This window comes from Saimiri boliviensis, chromosome 13 (genome assembly GCF_048565385.1).
Source record: "Saimiri boliviensis isolate mSaiBol1 chromosome 13, mSaiBol1.pri, whole genome shotgun sequence".
Lineage (NCBI taxonomy): Eukaryota > Metazoa > Chordata > Mammalia > Primates > Cebidae > Saimiri > Saimiri boliviensis.
Window position 1 is genome coordinate 45477964 of NC_133461.1, and position 14647 is coordinate 45492610.

A 14647-nucleotide genomic window follows, 5' to 3' on the forward strand; every position below is an offset into this window, starting at 1 on the left:
AAAACAATTGCTGGGCCCTATCTACAGATATGATCTGATGCAGATTGGCCTTGGGACCTAAGAATTTGCATTTCTCACAACTTCCTAGGCAATGCTGATGCTGCTAGTTTGGGGCCTATGTTTTGAGAAACTCTGTTCTAAATAAAATTGAGGTAACTAATTGAAATTACTCTTCTTGGTCATTATAATAACCAATATACCTAAAGAAAGTCATAAATAATCATCTTAGATTCTCCTCGGGATAAACAACTCAATCAGATTTAATCTTCCAATTAATGTCCCTTTAATCAATTCTACTACTCTTCCTTAAATTCTGTGTAAAATAAATTACCTTGAAGATATAAAAATTAAAATTGGACACCATATGTTAATAAAGGCCTAATAGACAGTGAATTAAGTGGAAGTAGCATCCCCCAGCTCTTTCAAATAACTTTAAAACATCCAAGAATCATATTAGCTTTTTAGGTTAAAACACAACACTGCTTATGAAAGGCCCCATTAGGCTAGTTTATCAAGCAAAAAAATTACTGTAGGTAATCTATTTTTCTTTTAATGTTTGATATTTGGAACAATTAACTTTTAAAATCTTCCCAAACCACATTTTAAAATAAGGGTTAAAAATTACACAAAAGGAAAACAAATTTATTTTCCTGACTGATAGAATAAATGAAACAGGACTCAAACAGCATGTCTCTTAACATTTTTAAATTCAGTAGATGCCACTTTAATGCAATGTGGAAGTGTATATTGGTCCTCAGTTCACTAGTTTTAGTACGCCCTGTTAAAATATCTTACTTGCATTTTTGTATCTGCCAGGATGTCAGTTCTGACATGACTCTCTTCGGGCGAAATGTAGTTGGCCTTTCCTCATTTTTTGATGACACAGAAAATGAACAATTTCTTAACATCATTTAGGACAAAGCTATCTGAATCATAGCAAGTTCAGGTATAAATGAGGTGCACATGTTCAGTCATCTGCAGAAAGGTACAATTTTACAACTGGCTGAATTAGTTCAGGGCATGAAAATTTAGCAGCCAGACTCACTAATTCTAGAAGTACATCTAACTGGAGAAAAATTTCAAAATACATAAAGACAACCAGCCTTTAATGCTCTTATTTCCACTTGCATATAACATTGGACTTTAATCTAATGTATATGTAAGTTGCTTCCTGCAATGTTAAGCATTAACTATAATGCACCCTTATCTAGAGCACATTTGATAATTTGGGTTGGCCATTAAAATGTTTAAATTGAGCACTTAAGTACAGTTCAGAAAATTATATTCTCTACATTTGAAATAACCATAAATAAAACTCTCTTTAAATTATTACGGAAGAATAATGCTAAGTGAAAAAAGCAGTATACAAATTGAATCTACACTGTAATTGAAACTATATAAAATTGGTTATGCATGCAAACAAGACTGGAAAAAAACATGGAAAATATGTGACTGATTTGTTAAAAAAATAGATTGAAGAAGTTTCTTCACAAAAATTCTATAGTTTGTATAAAGTTGTATCATTTTCAAAAATATTAAAACAGTGTGGGGGAAGAAATCGTGTTCTCTCCTCTTAAATGTTTTCTTACCTTAAATGTTAATTTAAATTATCAAAACATTGGAAAGATAGTTTCAGTATTCAAGGAACAGAAAGCTATCTTCTTTCCTTCAAAGAAATTAATTTTTAAGGCAGATGTTGTAGATATATTAATGCATATTCTTTACATACACACATTGTTATTGTCATTCATCACTAACATTATAATTCTCAAACATACTCGTCTTCTAACTAGAAGTAATCATGGAATCATAACAAAGACAAATGAACTAAATTACTGATAAAGTTGAAAGTTGCAGCATTTTGATTAAACAGCCAGCAGGAATTGTCAGACTAATTAACTAAGGGTCAAGTTGCTGCTGAACCAAATGCCAGAACTATCAAAATCCAATACAAGTTATGCCCCGTTACTTCACTAAGACTATGTATTTGTACTTAAGAGTAATGATCTGGTATGTTAAGAAAGTTCAGCTCAGTAAAATAACTGCTGTTGAAAACTATTTGTGCCAGGGCTGTTGTCAGCAAATCTTTCAAGTTCTGATAGTCAAGTTAGATCTTCTTAATTTTGAAAGCTAGGGATGCCTGGCATCTTTACAGGTAATGCACAAGTGGGCTTGGGCAGAGTCCATAGTCTAATGTTCATATCCCTGATCATAGTAATATAGGGTGAGAAGCAGGGATGAACTGCAGCCTCAAGAGGACCAGAGCACCCTTTTAAGGACTCAGGATTAAGCTGATAGATACTAGTTGTTATGCAAAAAGCAGCAAAATGACCCTTGAGCAAGGACTGAGCTCTTCGTCCCTCTTCAACCATCCCCTATAATCCCCAACATTTGTCCCTAAGTTAAGATTTTGAGCACTTAGACGATTCTGGTCTAATTTGTCTCCTACCTTTCTCAGTTTCCTTCATTCCTTTATTTAATACAGTAAATGTTAGTCCATTGTACAGATATTTAGAGAGTCTAATTAAAGTTACTAGCCCAACTTTCAAGTCAGCAAAATAAATGTCTTACACTCTTAGAGTACAGATGTTAATTGCCCACACTTCCCACCCACCAAAACTAACAAACAACTGAAGTAGATTTTCTAGCTTTAATTTAAGTAAAAAATGGGATTGAGACTGGGCACGGTGGCTCATGCCTGTAATCCCAGCACTTTGGGAGGCTAAGGTGGCCAGATCACTTAGTCCAGGAGTTTGAGACCAGCCTGGCCAACATGGTGAAACCCCATCTACTGAAAAAATAAAAATTAACCGGTTATGGTGGCGAGTCCTGTAATCCCAACCACCTGGGAGGCTGAGGCAGAAAGAATTGTTTGAACCCGGGAGGAGGAGGTTGCAGTGAGCCAAGATTACACCACTGCACTCCAGTCTCAGTGACAGAGCAAGACTTCCTCTCAAAAAAAAAAAAAAAAAAAGGTGAGATTGACTAGGAAACCAGATCATCATTGCACACATTAAATTGGATAAGATATAATGGAAACATAATATTCGGGTGTACATTAGCAGCTTTTTTTTTTTTTTTTTTTTTTGAGACGGAGTTTGGCTCTTGTTACCCAGGCTGGAGTGCAATGGCACGATCTCGGCTCACCGCAACCTCCGCCTCCTGGGTTCAGGCAATTCTCCTGCCTCAGCCTCCCGAGTAGCTGGGATTATAGGCACGCACCACCATGCCCAGCTAATTTTTTGTATTTTTAGTAGAGACGGGGTTTCACCATGTTGACCAGGTTGGTCTCGATCTCTCGACCTTGTGATCCACCCGCCTCAGCCTCCCAAAGTGCTGGGATTACAGGCTTGAGCCACCGCGCCCGGCCATTAGCAGTTTTTAACCAGGGCAGTATTTTCTACTTGTCACAAATGAGGATAGTTGTCACAAATGAGGGTGAGGGGAAGATGCTCTTGGTATCTATGTGTAGAGGCCAGGAATGCTGCAAAAATATCCTACAAATGCACAAGATCACCACCTGTAGTTTTTTTTTAAAGTATGCAGCCCAGAAGAGGCTGAAACGTTCCACTTTCCTACCTCCCTAAGACTTCCTGGCACTCTCTCCAGATGATTCTAGCAAATCAAATGAGGACTGTAGTGACTGGAAATCAGATTTCATCTCCACTCCAGTAACTATACATGGGAAACCCATTTGACATCCTAACTGGATATAGTTGGGGGTTTTTGTTTGTTTGTTTTTACCTTCTCAGATTCAACGACCTTTACTTCCTCTTCACTCCAGCCACATAATCACATAACCATTGCTTAGACCTTGTCACCATGAAAACTACATGACCTCATCTACCCTTTTTCCAGTTCCCCTAATGAACATAAACCCGTTCAGGTTAACCAACACTCCTGGCAGAAAGGAGGAAAATTTTTATTTTTCTTTCTTTCTTTTTTTTTTTTTTTTCAAGAGTGCCTGGAGCTGGAGGGCATGAGGATCCAGGCCCTGTTACACATATATCATCAGTAGCTGGTCCCAAATATCCATTGACTCTCTTATGGGGTGATCTTGGCTGACCTATATTGGAAAATCAGTTTGTCTATATACATGTAGGCCTAGATTAAAAGTTGAAACAGTTTATTCCACCCCATTTCCCCTAGACTCCACTAGATTGCTCTGTTTTGGGGAGGTGTTTCTGCCTAAAGTTTTTTGCTGTACCTGATAAGACAGTTATCAAGACTGATAGCAGAAAATGGTAGAAAGCAGCCACCAAGAAAGACAAAAGGAAGATAAACCAAAAAGAAAGCAACACAGAAAAGACAATCTCCCATCAAAAAGTAGGTCTCAGTTTGATCTTTGCTTTTGACTTAAGTATGGCTTCTACATGGGGGTAGATAAGAGCACATGAGAGAAAGGGCCTATGCCCCAGGGGGTCACATGTATCCCTAACACTTCTGTTGAATATTTCTCCTTCAATGACCCCAGTGGATTTAACAGCCAACCCTAAGGTCATCTATAGGTGTTGAAGTCCCTCTCAAGGAAGAAGAGTAGAGAAGTTTAGACCCGTCTACCCCTTTCTTGCCATTCCCTACATTTCCATTCCAGACCAATTAAATGGATGTTCAGGTTGCTCACTGGCCTTTCCACCTCCAGGTTTTCCCTTCCCAGTCCTCTCTTTTTGCTGATGATGCTCTACTGCTTCCTTTTCTGTGTCTTTACCCTTGCATTCTCTGTGCCCACACTGGTCTTCCTTTTTTCTTAATCAACTGACATGAATTCCTTTGTTGTTCAGGTAGGTATTTTGAAGCCATCCCTGATACCCTGAGTCTGGATAAGCAACCCCAAATTATTATTCACAGAGAATTTATATATGTCACTATCGTTATTGCCATCATGTTATATTAAAAATATGTTAGGTTGGCGCAAAAGTAATTGCAGTTTTTGCAATTACTTTTGCGCCAACCTAATATTTAGAAATAGTAGGTCTCCTCCTCTGGACTCTGAAGTATTTTAGGGAAAACTCATCCTATTAACTTTTTTTATCCTATGCACTATGCCTGGCACAAAGGATACACACAATAAATGTTTCACTGAAGTAACTAAACACACTGTAAGACAACATCAACATATGGCCACTGTTTCATTCACTCAACACACATTTACTGAGTATCTACCAAGTGCTAGGTATATGAAAAGCTATTCAGTTATATCCTTTTATTCTCTGTAGGAATGCTTTTCACATATAAAAATTTTGACCTTTGCAAATATTTAGCATAAGACTATTTTATTGCAGTTAAAATAAATCTTAAAATGTTCCCCTACAATCAGCTGTGCATTAGCAGGCACAGCCTAATTAAAAAGCAAGAACTGTAACAGGAGAAAAGGAGATGGGCCATACGTGGTTTGCAAAGAAATAAAAAGAACTAACTTGTACCGGAAAGAGGAGACATTCTATATCTTAAAGGTCAAATGAACATTGTCAAACTAGTTTTTCCACTTGGGCCCCTAGTTGTAAGATTGGAGATACAGCATGTAGAAAATCACATATAAATATATTTTTCTCTTTATAAAGAAAAACATATATCCTTTTAAATATGGAAAATGGTCTTTGTCAAATCATAACCTTCAAATAGGCCAAGACCCCAAAGTGTCTTATCATTATCTTTGGTTGGTGTAAATGTGGTCTCAGCAACTAGGATAGGGTCATCTAAATGTTCTTATTTGGAATTGTTCAGCCATTTTTCTATTTATAAATTAAATTATTCTGGAGGATTAGAGGACTAGTGACCACTTTTTAGTTAAATTAGAAAAAGAGCAAATTTCCCAGGAAAAACACTTTACTTTGAGGGTAGAACCAGAGGAACTGCAGGGACTTAAGGCTTCATTTTGAAGTTTAAAAATTAAACCAGGAGGCTGGGCGCGGTGGCTCAAGCCTGTAATCCCAGCACTTTGGGAGGCCAAGGCGGGTGGATCACGAGGTCAAGAGATCGAGACCATCCCGGTCAACATAGTGAAACCCCGTCTCTACTAAAACTACAAAAAATTAGCTGGGCATGGTGGCACGTGCCTGTAATTCCAGCTACTCGGGAGGCTGAGGCAGGAGAATTGCCTGAACCCAGGAGGCGGAGGTTGCGGTGAGCCGAGATCGCGCCATTGTACTCCAGCCTGGGTAACAAGAGCGAAACTCCATCTAAAAAAAAAAAAAAAAAAAAAAATTAAACCAGGATAAAACTATGAATCTGTTTATGGCAAAAACCATGTCTTTCATCTTTATGTTCCACAAACTTGGTACAGCACTCAGTGCAAAATAAGAGCTAATAACACAATATGTTATTAGCATTTATGTTTATTTTTAATGGATAAATTATTCCCTCTGTATTATCATTTAACTCACTAGTTGTTAATTCTGTGTAATATTCTATGTAATATTCCATGATGTGGGTGTTCCACAGTTTGTTGACCATTTATGACACACTTTGTCATTTCCAGTTTTGAGAATTACAAATAAAGCTGCTATGAATGTTAATATCCAAGTTTTTGGAAGACATAAATTTTTATTTCTCTGAGATAAATTTCAAGAAGTATTATATAATTATTTCAAATATAAGCCATGGAGTAAAGTTGTATTACTTAATAGTGCAATCCATAGAGTGACTGGCATACCATAAACCTGCTAGCATTTCTTTAAATGACATATGCTTTGTACATTTCTGATTTCTGGCTCTGCCTCCTATAATCTTTGTATTTTTACTTTATATGAAATTCACGTCATTCTCTTTTAGAGCTCTTTAAAAGCTGTTTGATGATGAATACACTTGTATTCTTATACCAGAGATTCTCAGAGGGTGGTCTGAGGATGCATGTGTCTCAATATCTTGTTAAGGAAATCTGTGAAGTCAAAACAATTTTCATAGTAATTTGAAGATATGATTGGCCTTTTGACCCTTATTCTTTTGCCAGTCTACATGATACATGTGGACATTATCACTAGTGGAATATATGCTTCTGTATTAAAATTTTCTATTTCACTTTTTATACTACATATGTATATATATACATCAATAGATATAACCCATATAAACAAAAGCTTTTGGGAGTCCTTAATAATTTTAAGAGTACAAAGAGTTTCTGAGACCAAACAATTTGAAATCACTAGTTTGCATTATTTGTGTTATTTCTGGTTGTTCTGTGTATCTCCTTGTACTATAGTTTCAATGGCAGGAACTGTATTTTTGCAATTCTTTATAACTATCAATAGTGCTTATAACAGTGATATGGTTACACAATAAATATTGATAAATGGTGGATAAAATGAATACATGATAATCAAATAATAGCCTTGTTTTTCTGGGACACATTTATGAAATGTAGTTGAAGAGAGAAATTATTTGAGCCATAAGACAACCTTCATTCTCAATTTTCATATATAGGCTTCATGATTCTATTTGAAACAGTATCTGAAAAGTTTCAGAAGTAGATTTATTTTGGAAGGGGTTTTGGAAGAGAGCTTATATGTTTTATCATTTACCCAAATGCCACCCTCTATTGGAAGAATAATTGGCAGGATAGAACTTCAAATGGTTCCCTACTCAGCTACCTCCTACCACATGCTGATATACTAGAAAGAAGCCATTTTTCATAGAAATAGTAGATTAAAGATCTACTGTTTCATTTTCAGGGGTAGAATAACAATACATGTTTGGAAGATGAAACCTCTCTTGTCTCCTCAAAATTTCCTAAACTGGTCAGCCATGGTGGCTCATAGCTGTAATCCTAGCACATTGAGAGGCCAAGTCAGGAGAATCACTTGAGCCCAGAAGTTCAAGACCAGCCTGGGCAATATAGCAAGTCTCCATCTCTACAAAAGAATTTTTTAAATTAGCCAGGTTGGGTGGTGTGTGCCTATAGTCCCAGCTACTCTGGAGGCTGAGGCAAGAGGATCACTTGAGCCCAGGAGTTCAAACCTGCTGTGAGCTATGATCTTGGGTGACACAGTGAGACCCTACCTCAAAAAAAAAAATTTGGAAATTCTAAGCTGATTTTTTAATGGGTAGGGGTGGTGGTTGTATATAGAAAGACAAACTATTGAAACACAAAACTTGTATGGCTCTCTAAGTGAAAAAAAAAAAAAATCACTCTTAAATGGCCACATACTGAATGATTCCATTCACATAATGTTCTCAAAACAAGATTCTAAACATGGAAAAGAGATTGGTGATTGAGGATTACTGTTTAGGGATCATGACAAGGGAGGGGGTACAGAAATGAACGTGACTGTAAAACGGTGGCAGGAGAGAGATCTTGGTATTGATGGAATTGTTCTGCATCTTTTTGTGGTGATCACATGAATCAACACATGTTGAAATGTCACAGAGCTATATACACACATTTTACAAATATAAATTTCCTATAAAATGTAACCATCAGGTGAAGGGTATTCTGGACTTCTCTGTACTATTTCTGGAACTTCTGTGAATTTATAATTATTTTAAGACATAAAGATGCTTTTTTTTTTTTGGTGGAGTCTCAATCTGTTGCCCAAACAGAAATGCAGTGGTGTAATATCGGCTTGCTGCAACCTCCACCTCCCAGGTTCAAGCAATTCTCCTGCCTTAGCCTCCTGAGTAACTGAGATTAGAGGAGTCTACTACCACGTCCGGCTAATTTTTGTATTTTTAGTGGTGACGGGGCTTCACCATGTTGGCCAGGTTGGTCTCGAACTCCTGACCTCAAGTGATCCACTCACCTCAGCCTCCCAAAGTGCTAGGATTACAGGCGTGAGCCACAGCGCCTGGAATAAAAAGGTTTTTTAAAATAATAATTTTTAAGATGGAGACCTTGGTATGAAATGTTTAGCTTAATATAAATGGTTACATTTAGAAACATTTATAGACATATGTATTGTTACGAGATGAACTTTGTCTCTTCAACCACGTAAATTCATATGTTGAAGTCCTAAACCCCAGTACCTCAGAATGTGGCTATATGTAGAGATACAGCCTTTAAGGAGATAATTAAGGTAAAATGAGGTTATGTGGGTGAGAACTAATCCAACATGGCTGGTATAAGAAGAAGAGATTAGGACAGATGCACACACAGGAAAAACCATGCAAGGACACAGAGAAGGTGAACAACTACAAGCCAAGGAGAAAGCCCCCAAAAGAAATCAATCTTGCTAACACCTCAATCTCAGACTTCCAGTCTCCAGAATTATGAGAAGAGAAATTTCTGTTGTTTAAGCCACCCGGTCTATTGTACTTTTACAACAGATAGTTACAGCAACCCTAGCAAACTAATGCATATGCATAGGTTTGTATATATACATATTTATATATTCATATATATTTTTTCTTTCTCTGTCAGCTGAGAGAACATAAATGCAATGACACTCCAGTAGTAACAAGCACACCTAGCACCCAAGTCTTGGTTTCTAATACCATTCTCTAATAAAAGAGGCCAAGGCTACTTGGAGTAATGGCTATTCTAAGATTGAGGCAGGAAATCTACAAGATGACTCTGGAACATCTTGTATCTCCAAAAAAGAAGGAAGTGCTGAAAAAGAAAACCACAGTGACAGGGATATGTGAAAGGGAAACAGGAGCCAACTGAAAGGTCTCCCAGTGGCCAAAGCTGGAACAATTTGAGCAACAAAATAAAATAGCATAGGATTATCCTCAAAGTATAAAAAAAATCTATCAGTTCATCCTGATATACATATACATATGCATGTTTGTGTGTCTGTGTGTGTGTGTGTGTGTGTGTGTGTGTGTATGTAAAAACATACTTTTTTTTTTGTAGACTGGATCTTGCTTTGTCACCCAAGCTGGAGTATGATGGTGTGATCTCGGTTCACTGCAGCCTCAACCTCTTGGGCTCAAGCGATCCTTCTGCCTCAGGCTCTGGAACAGCTGGGAGCACAGGCACGTGCCATCACACCCAGCTAATTTTTGTATTTTTTTTGTAGAAATGAGGTTTTGCCATATTGCCGAGCTGGTCTTGAACTCTTGGGCTCAAGCAATCTACCCTCCTCAGCCTCCCAAAGTGCTGGGATTACAGGTGTGAGCCACCACATTCATCTTGATGCAGTAAATTACTGAATAATGAAATAAATGAAAAAGAGATAAACCTCCTGTGCAGAAGAATTCTAGAAAATTTATGCAAATATTCCACCCTCAGAAGTGAAGCACAACTCCCCATTTTCAAGCTTTGGCTACACATACTGACTTCTTTCCATTAAGTGTCAGCTATGCATGATGACTTCCTTCCAAAGAATACAGTATGAAAATGGGGTTAAAAAAAAAAAAAAGTAACTGTGCAGTGGAGAAATTTGACAATGATGATCTCAGCCAGGAGATCAAGATCAACGTTAAGAGTAATGTCATGTTGGGCCAGGCATGGTGGCTCACACCTGTAATCCCAGCACTTTGAAAGGCTGAGGCAGGTGGATCACCTGAGGTCAGGAGTTAGAGACTAGCCTGCCCAACATGGTGAAACCCCGTCACTACTAAAAATACAAAAATTAGCCAGGCGTGCTGGCAAGTGCCTGTAATCCCAGCTACTTAGGAGGCTGAGGCAGGAGAATCCCTTGAAACCTGGAGGCAGAAGTTACAGTGAGCTTAGATTGTGCCACCACACTCCAGCCTGAGTGACAGTGTGAGACTCTGTCTCAAATAAAAAAAGGGGAGTGATATCATGTTGATATTATGTACCCTTGATATGATAGGATGAAAATGGTACTTTATGTTCATGGTCTTGCTCCAAAAAACACATAAGCCCAATATACTCACAAGGAAAACATTACATAAATCCCAATTAAGGGACAGTCTACAAACTACCTGTCCAGTACTCACCAAAACCATCAAGTTCATCAAATGCAAGGAAGGTCTGAGGAACTGTCACAGCTAAGAGGAGTTTAAGGAAACATGACAAGTAAAGGTAATATGGTTTTTTAGATGGGATCCCAGAACAAAAAAGGATCTTAGGTGAAAACTAAAAAAAAAAAAAAAAGTCTGAATAAAGTAACATTAGTTAATAATAATGTATCTTTCTCTCTATTTTTCATTTTGCACTTTTTTTCATTTTTGAGACAGAGTCTTGCTTTGTTTCTCAGGCTGGAGAGCAGTGGCGAGATCTCAGCTCACTGCAACCTCTGCCTCCCGGATTCAAACAATTCTCCTGCCTCAGCCTCCTGAGTAGCTGAGACTACAGGCTCCTTTCACTACGCCCGGCTAATTTTGTATTTTTAGTAGAGATGGGGTTTCACCATGTTGGCCAAGCTGGTCTTGAACTCCTGACCCTGTGATCTGCCTACCTCAGTCTCCCAAAGTGCTAAGATTACAGGCGTGAGCCACAATGCCCAGCATCGTTTAGTTTTTTTTAATGGATTTTTTAAAATTTAGCAGGCAATGGCATTGAGCTTAGATTTGTTCAAGTGTAGGAAAAGATAGAATAGTGGTTTACCATTTAATAAGATGTCATGATTGTAAACCTAAAGGTCTTATGATCCTGACCAGAAAATTGTTTCATATTCTTGCAAAAGAGAAAACTACCTATTTTAAGCAGATTATGTGTGAGATGAACTAGAATCAGAAGAGATTAAAATTGGTATGACTAACTCGGAATTTTGCAATAACGCAGGTGAAAGATACCAGAATGCCTATGAAATCTTTTTTTGCTTGAGGACTTTTATGTCTTTTTGTCTTTGGCATTTAATAATTTGTAATGACAGACAGTATCTTCTATCTTTTTTCTTAACATTAAGGACTTGCTAAATCATTAAGATCTGGGAGCCTCTGCAGTATGTAATATGTTTGTATACAATAATACCACTTAAGCTAACCTTGATAAAGAGCTTAAGATAGGGTTAATTTTTACTTGGGGAAAGGGTAAAGACTATTCTGTGAGCATCAGTACCATGTAAGTAACTATCACATTGCAGGGAAACCAACGGTTACTTTCCTATGTTTTCTTTGTCAGATCTGATTGTAAACTTTGATTGCAGGGATTATATCTTACATTTATTTGTCTCCAGATTAATTTTTAGCTTACTGCCTTACCTGGTGCTCCATGCATTGTTGTTGATTTTTGTCTTTATAAAATAGTCATCATTTTCAGAGAGAAAATTTAAAGGAGTGACACCTTGTAGTAGCAAAAAATGAAGAGTCTATGACTCAAATATTAAAATCTCAGGATTTATTAATTTATCTCCACTCTAAACAATGGGATTTTAAATTGCCAATTAGAATAATTACCAACTTTTAACTGAAATTTTACTATGGACCAGTGACCGTGATAAGTGCTTCATAATGCTCAATATTATCTCATTTAATCCTCCTAACAATGCTTTAGGTAGCTATTATCATTATTATCATTATACTCCTCATTTACAGATGAGAAAATAGACTTAAGGAAGTTAATTGTAAAATAATTAGTTAACTACAGTTTATGAATGCATTCTTTCTTAGTATCATAAAGCATACAAGTTTATTTTCTAAATAATCTTATTTTCTTTTCTGTGAACTCAAAATGTCTTAGGTTTTTTAAGTTTGTTTCTAAATACAGGCTTTCTTAAATTACTACTACTCTTCCTTAAAGAAGATGTTAGTATGATTCTAGTAAAAAGTAAGTTATCTTATCAAGAACTAGAAATCAGTTGTCCTATTAAATATAAGGTCAGCCGGGCGCGGTGGCTCAAGCCTGTAATCCCAGCACTTTGGGAGGCCGAGGTGGGTGGATCATGAGGTCAAGAGATCGAGACCATCCTGGTCAACATGGTGAAACCCCGTCTCTACTAAAAATACAAAACATTAGCTGGGCATGGTGGCACGTGCCTGTAATCCCAGCTACTCAGGAGGCTGAGGCAGGAGAATTGCCTGAACCCAGGAGGCGGAGGTTGTGGTGAGCTGAGATCACACCATTGCACTCCAGCCTGGGTAACAAGAGCAAAACTCCATCTCAAAAAAAAAAAAAAAAAAAAAAAAAAAAAAAAATATATATATATATATATATATATGGCCAATATTTAGTGCTTTAATGTGTGTGTATTTAAAACAAATATTTAAAACAAATGACCATGTTTTTTCTGATTTAGGCTATGGAGTTATACAAACCTAAAGTTGTTACTTAATTATATCTTCAATATAATTATCAACCACACAGTATATATAAGATCATTTGAATATGAAAACAATTATTCTCTCCATATCAAAGTAATAATATGTTTGCATCCTGATAATTTGGTTTCTATTTGCTCTGACACTCTATTTTTATGGCTGAATTTGTCTTTTTTGAGATTTAGTGTCCAACAATTGATAACTCATTACTGTATACTTGAGACTTCTCAGAAAGATTTACCATATAGGTGGCAACCACTATCTGAACAGGGTCATAAGTTCATGGACATATCATATTAGAAGTTACAAGCATTTCCTGAAAAATCTCACATCCTCCAAAACTGTATACTAAATATGGCAAGGTGTATGGGGAAAATGAAATTAGGAGCAGAAAACTCAAAACTTTGCAGTCAAAGATCTAATGGGATCAATAACAGTCTTTAAGAAAACATTATACAGTCAAAAACTAAGTTTTAAAATAAACGAAACAATAAGATAGAATATATAAGACATTATCTTAAGAAAAAGTGATAGTAACTTGACAGAAGTAGATATAAGGAAAGTTGAGGTTGCCAAACAATAGAGACAAGAGAAAACTGCATAAAGATCTGAGAGTATCGCTCTCAATAGGCACAGCCAAGACAGAGTTCAGGGCTAAACGAGGAAGAGGAAACGGGATGTGAAAACACACTACTGGGCTCCTCTGTGGCTTGCTACCTTCAACCCTGCACTTACTTTCCAACGTGCTGCTGTTACTGTACTTGACAATGCAAAGCATTAACATCCTTGAAAAACTGATAAACCATGGAGACCTCAGCATTTTCACATTGTTTCTCGACTTGCCCATCCCATATGAGCTAATTTTACTAATTCTCATTTCAGAAACACATATTGTAGCCAAACAAACCTCACCTGAAGAGATTACCTTTGCCCCTCAATTCTATATTACTGAATACAAATCCAATTTATTATTTACTAGATTTTAATCATTTAAAATTATCTTATAAATAAATTAAAACCTTATTATATGGAGTCTTAATTTATTGTACCCACAACATACATGTTAAGATCAGGTTTGGAAGAATAAAATAGCCATTAGATTTTCTTATTGTCTCCTTGGGGTTTCTTGTATAAAAATTTTTAGACACACTTATATACCCCATTTTAACCCATAATTTCAGGTTTATCCAAGTAACTTTTAAACTAATTAAAGTGGGTTTGAAATAAATGGCTTCAATGTTTTATTAGTCCTGTTATGTGCTGCCAAAGGTACTTTTTATTTCACAGAAATTAGAACTTTTCATGAAACAAAAATACAATTGTTATATAGCTATTTTTAACTTTTTAATGTTCTTTCACACTTACCACTTTATCAGAAGTAACTACCCTCCAGAGAGTTTGAACTACATACCAGATCTCGTTCTGCTACAATTTCCCTAATAATGAGTCCTTGGATCCTCAGTATGAAAATTATTTTTTCAGGGCAAATGATTTTTTACGGCAACATTTTATTTAAATAATTTCATTCTCACCTAAATTTTCTCAC

The 14647-nt window shown here is 36.6% G+C and overlaps 1 long non-coding RNA gene and 1 pseudogene across 1 annotated transcript in view; both read right to left on the reverse strand.

Moving 5' to 3' along the window:
* Nucleotides 1–14647, reverse strand: part of LOC141580801 (WW domain-binding protein 11 pseudogene) — a 252146-nt pseudogene that overhangs the window by 206828 nt on the left and 30671 nt on the right.
* Nucleotides 1–14647, reverse strand: part of LOC141580802 (uncharacterized) — a 105411-nt gene that overhangs the window by 41702 nt on the left and 49062 nt on the right. The gene's annotated exons all lie outside the window — the stretch shown is intronic.